The following is a 12,685-nucleotide window of genomic DNA, read 5'->3' as shown; positions in this document are numbered from 1 at the left end:
TGGTGAGCTTAAGTAGCAGCAGTTTATACCATGGGGTGGTGGGAATGGGCAGGTCTAATATGTAAGGAGTGTTTAGCTATGAGGGCTACCCCTCCTCCTATGGAGTTGAGGTGGTTCGCCATAAATATACTACAACATATTTAGGTCAAATAGTGGGATAGCTAGGGAGGGTAGGGGGCCGGAGACGTCATGCAGCCATGATTCTGTGGTAGCTAGGATGTCCAAATGGGGTTTGAGGATAGGGTCATGGATGTCAATAGCATATGCACCTAATGAGCGAATATTGATGAAAGCACATTTTAGAGCTTCTGGTTGCTTAGCTGGTATGACGGGGAGGTGCCATATCAGTATATGCAGTGGCGTGGGCCTGAGTTAGGGTGGTCCGAGAGCTTAGTCTGTTTAGTCTAGAAGTCCCTGAAGGTGGAGTTGCAAGGCTGGAGGAGGGATACATTCTGGCCCTAGGCCTAAATCTACAGGCTAGTCCCAAGTTGGTAGAGGGCCACCTGAGATACAGATATAAGGGGTGGGATGCTGGCAGCTTGCCCCTGTGGCCAACTTTTAATTAATGGGGTGGTGCGCAGGGTTGGGTCTGCACAGTGTAGAGTTAGTGACAATATCCACGATGTGGTGGGTGGGCTGAGCAGCGGAGGTGTGTTGCAGCATCCGTGGGTGAGGGTTGGTTAAGGTGAGTAGGCACGAGCATGAGGAAGTATCTAGGTTGAGAGTATCTCTGGTTGTGTGGCTGTAAGAGTCAGGGTGGTCAGAGCACAGGAGAGAGAAATGGGATGGGGGGAGGTTTGGATTTATGAGATGGTGTTGAGGCATCAAAAGAGGGTTTGTTTGGTGGGGTAGACCTTGGCCAAAAAGTGTGTGATTGCAGGTACTAGTGGGCTCTTCCCAGGCAAACACATGTTTGTCAGGAACTTAATCATGAAGTGGAAGGATCCTAAATTTCTTGCACCCTACACTGTGATCTAGGCTACTCTTACAGCTGTCAAAGTCTACAGCCACAAGCATTGTATCCATATCAGCGATGTCAGGAAGTACAAGAGCTCCATCACCCCCAAAAGGAGGAGGAAGAAGAGGGTGGACAGAGAGTGGGAATAATAGCTTGATTGTCATACATCCATTTGGGGGACTAGACATTTCTCAATGAGATCAGGGAAATGCCACAAGCTTAGGCAGTATATGCCATATTTTGTCCTTCTCTTTTCCCATGCTATATTTCATATGCTTTGTCCATTAGAAGGGTGGGTTGTATAACATTAATAACCATGAAAATGTATCAGCAAATATGAATGTTTCTATGACACGAATTAAGAGGGATATTTTGAACCCAAGTGCTATCCCAGACAAATCTGATGATGTGCATCACCACGCAGAAGAAAACATGTGATTCTGCCTCATGCAGTCAGTGGGGAGAGAAATCAAGTAACCACTGTTTTGTTAGTAAATGTACCCCCTATGCAATAGCCACACCTCGGTTGTTTTCCCCAAGAGTTGCCGTCCGATGTGGCACAGTGCTTAGCCCACCTGGCTTTATGCAGAGTGGGAGGCACTGTCCAGGCAAAAAAAGGTCTACAGCCAGTGGCGCTCAGTTAATACAACAGTATATGATAACAATTACACAGAACAGGAAATGATCACAGAAGAAATGGGTTGAGTACTCGTATACAAATGTATCAAAAGAGGGGACAGGTGCAGATAACTGACGAATGGGAAAAGTTTGTCAGGAAGAATGGGTTATTTTTAACAACGTCCCCTGAATCCAAATGTCTTAATGAGACAGTGCTGAACCAGTTTCATTGTGTAATCGGGCCTGGCTTGCAGCAGAAGGTGGCTGTCTACTACAAAGACAGATGGGTCTTGGAGATAACTGGCCAGACGGCAGGAGGGCTGTTTGGACTAAACAAGGATTTGTTGCAAAATAGAAATACAACTGCTTTTTTTTTTTACACCTGGGGCAGTTGTGCAAAATGTCTAATGCTGATAAATCAGCATTAACATCAGATAAGAATCATGAAAATGAGTTTTCTTTCTGTTTCAGAAGGACCGGCAGTGTGTTTGTGGGAATAAACCTCAACTGTAATGAGACTATCGACATTCCGAAGGGGTTACCGCTGATCTCATGAACATATACTGGGTGTGTAGCGGACTTGCATACACCCAACTGCCCTGTCCTGGGGAGGTATTTTCTCCATGGCAACAATGCATTCTCCCATATTGCTGTACCAGATGCCAAACTCACAGCCACCTGTAAGCATCCAATGACCAAACACATGTACTTATTGCATCAACGGGTTTGCCGATCTCTGAGCCTGCGTTGACACGGACACACCAACTACCTGTCTCGAGATTCAGTGAAAAGGTTGCATGAAATACAAGAGGAATATACACAGTTTAGCCAAGTCGAAATACATTTTGCCTCAGTTTTTCTTCCAGTGGTGCAAGCGATAAACAATGCTAAGTAGCTCCAGATAAAAAGATCGGAACTCATGCAGTTGGCCAATGATACAGATAATTGGCTAAACGCTGCCAAAGATTAACTCAGAGCAATTAGAATAAAAATGTTGAAGAATAGGTATGTCTTTGACCTCCTCAATGCAATGGAAGGGAAGTTTGTGCACAGCTAGGTAAATTTTGCTGCACTTATCCCCCAACAATGCAGAAAATGGAATTCTCACACAAGCCATAAACGCACTACACACTCTGTGCACCACCATGAAGAAAATGGTGGGATGCAGGACGACTGGGTCACCTCACTCTTTTCATGGGTGTCCTCATGGATGAGTAGCTTCCTCAAAGTACTGTTTCATTTTATTATCCTGCTATTGGGTCTTTTTTGCACAGGTCAACTAGTTCTGGGATGCTGCAAGAAAATGATGGCTAAGGCAATCCCCTGAGGTATCTTACATCAGGACCTATTGATAATACTCCTCTCCTGAAAGATGCTGACATCCAGACCGAGAAGTGGACTGGTGAGGACAAGCCTCCAAAGGTAGAAATGTCACACAATTGACCTACCAGTAAACATTTGTGATTGCCCTACTGACCCTGAAAACAATTTTTTAACATATGTTGACCCTACAAGGCGATGTTTTTTTTTGTTTTTTGCCCTGCAGCCTAGAGGAATACAAAGGGGATTGGAAAAAAAACCTATGAAAGGGTGGGTACCAAAGACTCCTTTTTAGAGGATGAAAAACAAAGATAGTGTAGTTTATAAATCAACTAGAGGGGGACTGTTAATATGGGGGTGCAACGTCCTAAACGTAATGGAGAAAATATAAACTTTGGGACTGAGTTGTTTGAATTAGGCCTGGTTTCTGCAGGACTCGAAGTCCATAGACTGCAAGTACATGGCAGAGTGAACTAGCAGCACAAATATTAACCATTGTATCAAAAGGCAGCCTTTGAGTGTTTTCTACCACTTTTTAGTGATTCTGCATTTTGAATTGGATTCAGTTTCTGCCACATCTAAGAGAGCCTTTGGGCTGCCGGGTACATGTCTGGGTGGCCTGGCAGCACAATTGTAAGCTATTATTTCAAGAGTTAGGCCTCTGTTGCACATTCTCATGAAAACCTTTCCAACAGAGTTGAGCATACAATGAAATGATGGTTCTCGTCTTTGGCATAACCAGACAAGTATGCAACAATAACAGGCTTTAACGTGGGAGAGTTGCAAGTGCAGGGAATAACAATGCATGCCAAGTTGTCTGGTCCCAAGGAGGAGAATGGCCTTACATTTTGTTTATTGCTGGGAGGGCATATTTCACTCTTTATGTTGACTGTGCAAAATTAGGTCACCTGTGGGGGATGCACATCCATATGTAATCTCTTACTGTACTAACCAATTGCAATGGGGGTATATACTAGCGAATCAGGATGGGGAAATGTAATAACCAATTACCACAGAATATTTCTGCTGACTAAGGTTTTATATAGGTAGAATCCAACAGGATGCTTAGAATGTAGTTACGAATAATGTTTAGATTATGCACACATTTATTCTAATTTTGTGTTTTTTGTCTTTAAATACTATTGTCTGATGTAGGCATGGTGAGTTCTCAGCTTTTCGGTCTCACAGGACTGACTGACTCTACCAGCTCTATTTATTTTTGTGCATTTGCTTTAAACTGCATTTTCTCTCAACACGTACGTCTTATCATTGTTACCTGGAAATCACTAAGGGTCCTTGTTTTCAGCTGGTGAACCCAACGTGATCTCCAGCGCCCACTGAGGACGGCAGGGCCTGCTGCATGCCCCAGGCCGCCGTGCCTACAAACATAATAAGTGTTATTAAGTAGCTAGACTGGCTTACATAGCTCCAGTCAGTCTAGTTATGTTTACTTATTGTGGAATGACATGTCTTACTGGTATGAAGGGTAAACCCAGCATGAGTGTCCATACTTTTCTGGACTGGACTTCATTGGTGTACTGAGTCTAGTTATGTTTTCATGTTGTGGCATGCCACTTTCTACTTTTCTGAAGGGGAAACCCAGCATGCCGAGTGCTCGAACATTGCTAGACTTGCCTACAATTGTGTAGCCAGTTTGGACATTCTTTCTTACTGTGGCATGGGATTTCTTTACTGGGCATCAAGACTAAAATACGCATGGTATGTTATCATGTGACTGGGCTGGCCTACATTGGTGCAGCTAGCTTTGATATATTTATTTACTGGTGTCAGGGCATTTTCTACTGGGCATCAACGGTAAAGCAAACATAAGTGTTGGATGGTGAGACTGCACTACATCAGTGCAGGAAGTCTGGACATGTTTTCTTAATGTTTAATGTGGCATGGAGTTGTTTTTTTGATTTGCAAAGTTAACAGGACTAAGTTAGTTTTTTGGTAGTATAGTACTGGCCTACTTTGGAGCAGCTTTTATGAACATGTATGAGCAGAGCTTATGTTCTGTTGGCAAAGGCATTATGAAAATTAATTGGAAAAATGCTCCTTTGCATTGATAGTAACTTGCATCGATTGGATTTTTTTTATATGCTATCCGATAAAACTGATTGCAAACTCTATGGCTTTTTAACTAACTTATTTATAGAAAATGTGTGCTGTAAAATGCAACATTGTAACAGTTTATTTGTAATAATTTCTTGGGGGCGAAACCCCCCATATCCCTCCTGAACTGGCCTGGTTGGTTTGGGCTCCCTCGCTAAACTCAGTTGCTCCCACATATTTGAGGCAAACATTAACGCCCCTCCAATTAAATAAAAATGTACTAGCTGCCACTGGTCCTTAAAAACCGAACTGTTTGTCTCACCACAGATTTTGTTCAAGAGCGCCGGCATCTCTACTACATCACTAGATTATGAAACACGTCTTCTCACCGGATCTTCATTGTGCCCAAATACTTTGGAATGTGTCCTTATTAATTTGGCCCTAAAACATGTTTCTCCTATAAATGCATCATTTAAATCTGTAATCAGTACACTGAAATGCAGCTGTTCACTACGAAGCAAATGGGAGTGCTGCTGATATTTTGTTTAATGGAAAGCAAAGAAATGCTACATGTATACACGTAGACCGAAATTAGTGTTAATATCTTGAGAAGCAAAATGAAAAAAAAATCTAATCATGTAGGATTTTACAGCATCAGCCCTTCATCTGGTTGCGTAAACTGGCGTGGGTGTTTTCTCCCCTCAGGCCAGAATGCAAACAGTACCTATGCAAAAAGGACCAATGATAATTGTGTTTCTTTGCCAAATGAGGATAGATGCTACTATTCTGCAGGTCCTGCAGCACTTATGTCGGAATAAATAGCATGAGTTATGAACTATTTTAATATTATAACACTAGAATATTGCAAGCATTTCCGCCGGAGCTTCAGCGGCATACACCCACAGCCCTCTTTGATTCTGCGGCTCTTGCGCGATTACTGCAAGTGATGAATCCAGGGTCCTGGGCCGGAATCGTCCTCCAGCATGAGTCACTGATGAGGTGCGAAAATTATTCCTTCTGGTCCTGTCTGCTTCCTCAGCCTCATAGCAGGCAGGCCCACACCCCTAATGAAAATGTATCTGCAAAATGAACCTCAAGGACACCTGCTAAATGAGGGATCTTGACCAAGTATGACACCTGCTTCAAATGTCTGCGTTGCTGGGGGAGACTCGGCTAGCTCTAAAGCTGAGATTTTTTTGTTTAGGAAAGAAGCAGAAAAACAGAGCATCGCCCAGCACCACTTCCCAATTTGATCACTTGTCCAGGATCCATTCCAAATTTAGATCTGTTGTGTACCTCGACATTTTATCATAGTGAAACTACTGTTGGTTGTTTTGCATTATCGTTAGTCCCTCAAGCACCAAATGCTCGTCAATCTGTTTTTTTTGTATGGAATGGTCAACCAAAGGAAATATAGTGTAGTTGGGTCAGAAACAATGGCCTTAACTGTCTATACAGTTGCAAGGTATTGGTTACATGCATTGCAACCTATAAACTATAATTTAGGAGAGCATTTACTCTGAAAAAGCAGGTTGATCATTTTAATACAAGAACACTGGCTACGAAACGTAAGTAAATTGGTATTTTGACGGGGTGCCCTTTGTCTCTACGGATTTTGGCTACTCGGATTTAAAAAAATAAAGTAAATCACTAGCACATTTTCCTTTCTGTGTATGTTGAACTTTATCTAGTTTCACTTCTACTCAGAGGGTAGGCTTTTCTCTGACGTTTCCACAACTGATTCCATATGTAATTTTCAACCCACTGCTCATGACATAATGAATCAATAGAACCAGAGGAATGGGGAGGCATTACCGGTTGAGTAATGCCCCGGGGTTGATAGTTTTTCTCGGGCTTTAACGTAACCCACGGGGCACTACCCGACCGGTAATGCCCCCCCTCCAAGGGTTCTATTGCTATTACTACCCAGGCACTTTGTTCCAGAGTAATAATAGTATTTATTTTCGAGTTGAGAAACGGTGTGGAAAAAAAATGCCCGCCATGGATTGGGGAGGAGGGACTACACATAGTCCCTTCTCCTTTCCCATTGTGGCTAATCGTGAGGCAGAGATGTGCCATTAACAGTATTGTTCCCGGTAGAGTGAAGGACAGAGCAGCACTGGTAGGTGGGGTTGGGGTAGGGAGGGGAGTGGATGTGTGGAAAAGGGTGGTGGGGAGGGTGAGGGGATGGGAGAGGGGACGTCGGAGCACACTTACCTTTGTTCCCGGCGAGGGAAGATGGCAGCCTCCCACTCTGAGGAGGCTCGGAGCATGGTCTTTCCCTCTGTGGTAAGGACCCCGTTCCGAGCCTCCTCGTTTCCTGGGAGGCTGCCACCCTCTACTCGCCTGGCACTATTTTGCTGAATGGCAGAGAGTCAAGATAGGTAGTGGTAGAAGTATCAAAAACAAACTAGGTGTACTCTGCTAATCTGGCCCTAGGGGTGTGGTGGCGTAAGGTGCACAGAAAAAGACTGATTGCTTTTCTGTTGGCAATTTTGCCTGGTCACACAGAATTTTTGGGACAACCGGTTAGCATGGAGTAGGGCAGCTAATATTTCCCTCAGATATTCATATTACATAAATATCATGGCTTGATCTGGAATTTTATAAAGATCAGTATAAAACAATTGCCCTAGGTAATGTAATTTGCTGGAACAGCAGACCTCTCATTTTCTCTAACATTATACTCATAATTGTCAGTAAGCAAGATTTTCAAGTTTAATGTGCATGCTGTAGCGATGGGTTTGCAACATAAAGCATAAACAGTTTGAACGTTCAGAAGGCTTATGTGACAGCTGCAAAGGTCGGTGTTTTACAAGTGCTAATTTCAGACAAACTGCAAAGCGCAACAATGGCCCTGGGGAAGAAAGGTATACTGCCACCGATGAAATGGAGGGATATATGGAAGATCTCAAGTGGCCACGAAGAGGATGGACACTGTGGGCGTGCTGGTGGCACACCAAAAATGCACCATAGGCAAGCACTATGTACCCATCCACAACGAGCCAGCATCAGGGCACAGAAATTCTGAAAATACAGGAAGATGTGATAGAATGAGTATAAGAGCTAGAGCGAGTATAAGAGCTGGCTTAGACATTATCGATATAAACTCTACCAGCATGACGCAGAACAAATGCTGTCAGCCATATGTGGAAACAAACCCAAAGAATTTTGGAACTTGATTAAGGGAACTCTTAACAAAACATCTGGCGATATCCAGAACAACGTAGGAGAGGCTAAGTGGATAACCCACTTCGCAAACTTGTTCGCACTGACAGCTGACACCAACACCTCGATGGGCTCTGGTACCAGAACAATAGACCACGACATCAAACTCTGGAATGTCCCTGCTGACGAAGCCTCGATCCTGTTAAAAATAACCAAACTGAACAACTCGAGGGCCCCTGGTCCGGACGGCCTCTGCAACGCCGAGCTTAAATCCCACCCAGAACTATGGGCTACGTTAATGAGCAAGATATTTAAAAACTGCAACCTCCTTCAGGACATCCCTCCGTCTTGGAAAAGAGGCATTATTGTACCAATTTTCAAGAGGGGCCCCTTAGATGACCCGGGCAATTATAGACCGATCGCCCTTTTGGACGTCATGGGTAAGGTGTTTGCGTCCCTGGCCCTGGACGCTTTTCAAAAATGGACTTTGGATTCAGACCAAGCAGACCCCTTTCAGAATGGCTTCGTAAAAAACTCTGGAACATCAACTAACATCTTTTTAGTAAGTTCCCTGAAAGCGAGAGTACTGCAGGGAGGACCTCCTATTTACATGGCTTTCATTGACCTGGTTCAAGCCTTTGACCAAGTCAACAGACAACGATTATGGAACAAACTGGAAAGCTCAGACTGTCCAACTGACATCTTGGAGCCCATAAAAGCCTTACATCATGGAACGTCAATACGGGTGCGCCTAAGCGCCGCAGGCAGACTGTCAAGAGAAATACCTACATCAAAGGGCGTAAAGCAGGGATGTCCGCTAGCACCAGCCTTGTACAACGCATATATAGCGGATTATAAGAAAGCGTCGGAACTGATCAGAACTTTCCCTCCATCCTTAGGAGGCTCAAAAATCAAGAGATTACTCTATGCAGACGACATTATCCTCATGGACCTAACTCCCATAGGCCTACAGCGCCAATTAGACAATTTAGTACGCTATATGGCAGAAAACAGCCTAAGATTGAACAAGGAAAAAACAAAAATACTAATACTGGGAACAGCAGCCACTAGAAGGAAACATTTTACTTGGTATGGAGAGGGGAAGAAGCTGGAAACCGTTGAGGCCTTTAAATACCTGGGCATTATGATCAGCAACGACAAGGAAGAACAAACCATGCAGGAGGCCCTATGGACAAAACTGAAGAAGCTCACGGCACAGGCCAAAGCAGTAGACAGGAAGCACGGAAGATTCTCCATCATTCCTGTTATTAGATTTTACAAAGCTAAAGTCGTTCCTGTCCTGATCTATGGCATGGATGCAATGCCCCTGATCTCTGACTTAATTTGGCCTAAACTCGAAGGCTTCTTCTGGCGGGGTGTCCTGAATCTGGCTACTTCGACACCGATAACATTGATAAGAAGAGAATTGGGTTTATCCTCCCTCCGGGCATTAAAGATGAGATCGACCATCATGCTTTATCGCAAAGTCTTTGACTCCCCAAAAAACAAAGTTTTGGACCTCATTAGGAGAGAAACCCTCGATGGTAACAACATAATGCTGACAAAATGGGCCCAATACAACCTCTCCATTCTACAAGAACTAAATCTCAATCTGGAAACATTAACACAAAATCCCAACCAGGTATCAAAAAAACTCCTGGAAGCGGACTGGATAAACACTCTGGAAGTAGCAAACACCTATTCGATGACAGCTAACCTACCGAATATGCCGATGAAACTCAACGGGGTACGTGGATACTTATGTAAGTTCCCAGACAAACGGCTAAGCAGAACTTTTCTGAGGTTCAGATTAAACCAATTGAAAACAAACGAAGTCCTAGCGACTCGAAATCAATCTAGTTCAAACACCTGTCGGTTCTGTGAAACTTTGAACACCGTGGAAACTACCAAACACCTGATCCTTGAATGCCCGGGCCTAACGGGGAACAGATACCGATTTTTGGCCGACCCTTTGAAGAACTATTGCACTCTTGATTTAGAAAACATCTGGGCCCTATTAGCCAGTGGTAACAACAGAAGATGTACCATCGGTATCTCTTCATTTCTGGAAAAACTGAACTTGTGAAGCTAGCCGGTCTAAAGACCATATTTGGAATTAAGAAGGAACAATTTAAAAACCTATCACTGGGAGGATTCCTTTTTCTTTGTAAAAATTGTAAAACAATTAAATCAAAAAAAAAAAAAAAAAAAAAAAATATCGATTTAATAACAGAGCATAGTGAAGGCAAGTCCCTAAACGCTCACACCATAGAGAATACACAATATTGTGAGAGAGAAAGGCCCAAGTCGATCTTGTAAGGATAACAAGTACACGCAGATGAGACCAACAGAAAATAACTCTGCTGCTAAGAACGTTCTGCCGAAAAATAGTCGCCTCCATTTTCGGAATTTATACAAAAGCATTCATTAATCACTTTACTACCGGCCTTAGTTAATTAATTTAGTAATCTGAATACCAATTCCCTGGTGTATTTTCTGATACCTCCTTCTTTGGAATATGTAGATTTTTGCTTTCTACATTTCTACCTCTATTTTCATTAAGACTGTGTTATTGGGTACCTCGATAGTGACTCCCACGAGGTTGGCCACCTTCATAACATTGGATTTACTTTTTCCTGAACCATGGCTCAATCGCTTTGCTCTTGACTACCGTTGCATCATCTTTATATCTGTGTTTTTGCAATATCTACTTACTGTTCTTTAGATTTATATATTGTTTTCTTTCTGTTTCCCTTAATTGTTAAAACTAGTCCAATTAGGCCCTTTTGAAGAAGAGGGAATCCTCGAAACGCATTGGCCACAACACAATTGAGCATCGCTATTTGCATAATTTGTTATTTATTCACATCTAAATATGTTAAATGTAACACATTATTCCTTTTTATTGAAAGTGCCTCTTAGCACATTGTTTCTATGTCAAATAAATTGTCATTTAAAATTTACATGACATTGGTATGCATATATGTTTGAACGCCCTTTGTGGCATCTGTTATTAGTGTGCAGGTGACGGGGGGGTCCGAAGTTTGGGTCCTCTTACCTTTTTCTTTTCTATTTAAGGCTTTGTGCCAATGCCTTTTTTCCTCCCCCGCACCTAAAAAAAAACCATTAAACCAGCATATGCTGGATTGATTGTTACCTATTTAAATCTTCATGTATTACTACTAGGTGTGCACTACCTATCTTCCCCTTTTTGTCTTCCATATGCACTGGTTATCCAGTGTGGCACAAAACAAGTGGTCAGCACCCTTATGAAGACACCATCAATATAAAAATGTCATTTTCTCGCATTAATGAGATTACAGATAAACACGCAACCACACTTGCATTTGATACGGAGGAAGCCAAACGCATATTAGCACTCATTAAGGATACAGACAAATCTTTACAGAGTAAAGTCAGCCCGGATAAATACATTTTCCAACTAGAAAAATTGATCAGACGTGAGATATCACAAAAATTACATGCTAGCACCCTGGTTGAGTATTACAAGTCACAGAGAATACCTAGAGGTTTGAGGGTCTACTTAAGGCCAAACCTGTGTAGTGAAAGCAAAGCATTTATTGCCAAATGGGATCAGATTATTATTATTATTATTATTATTATTATTATTATTATTATTATTATTATTATTATTATTATTATTATTATGTGCTCGTTGTACCTTATCCTACTCACTAATGAATAACTTTCCAAATCCTTGACATCTATCAACAAGGAAATTGCAGTACTCACAACACAACTATCAGAATTTAAGTCAAATGAAGATCTGACACAACTCCTGGATGACATTAATTCCAAATTGAGTAACTATAAAGCAGATATAGAACAGAGAAAACTTCACAAATTCAAATGAGATACGTTTGATTATTTGAACAATATTGTTTACACCTGGCAGGAGTTCTACCATTATCGAAACCTTAATAGAGGCAGAACCAACAACCCCAATACTTCTAATTCGGGCCGTGAAAGTAGCAACAGCAGTGTAGGCGAACCAATAATGAGAGATCAAACGCAAGACCAAACTACAAATCGAGGAGAAACATCTGGCACCTCGACTTCCCACCCAACAGCATCACAAGCAGGCACAACTGCAAGTACATCAGGTGTTCTTTTAGGTCTGAGGGACAGACCAAGAGAAAAAGAAAAACACGACGAGGCAAGAGAAACACAAAAGGGAAGAAACAAATAAGTGAAAACTTGGTCATTAATCTATCAAGCAAAATTCATACAAACGGTCATCTTGAAATCCTGAACCGTGGTCTCTCTTTTTTACCTACCTGTAATACCTCACTTTTTGAGGAAAAAATCTGCCTTCACAGATTACTGAGGAAACTCAGATTGAAGATGTTTTTTTAATCTGATTCTGAACAAGAATCTCAGATGCTAGATGACGACAACTTGGAACTACGTCCTAAAAGCACTTTCGATCCAAAGATCCCTGGACCTTTTCAAGAAAAGTGTCATTAATGATTCAAAGAGAATTAACTACCAGAGTACTACACCAGTGAACATTCGGAATAGTCAACTAGAACATGTAGAGCAGCT

This window comes from Ambystoma mexicanum, chromosome 8 (genome assembly GCF_040938575.1).
Source record: "Ambystoma mexicanum isolate Mex_15411 chromosome 8, UKY_AmexF1_1, whole genome shotgun sequence".
In the NCBI taxonomy this organism is placed as follows: Eukaryota; Metazoa; Chordata; class Amphibia; order Caudata; family Ambystomatidae; genus Ambystoma; species Ambystoma mexicanum.
The sequence above is the reverse complement of the archived record's forward strand: the minus strand, read 5'-3'. Positions refer to the sequence as shown.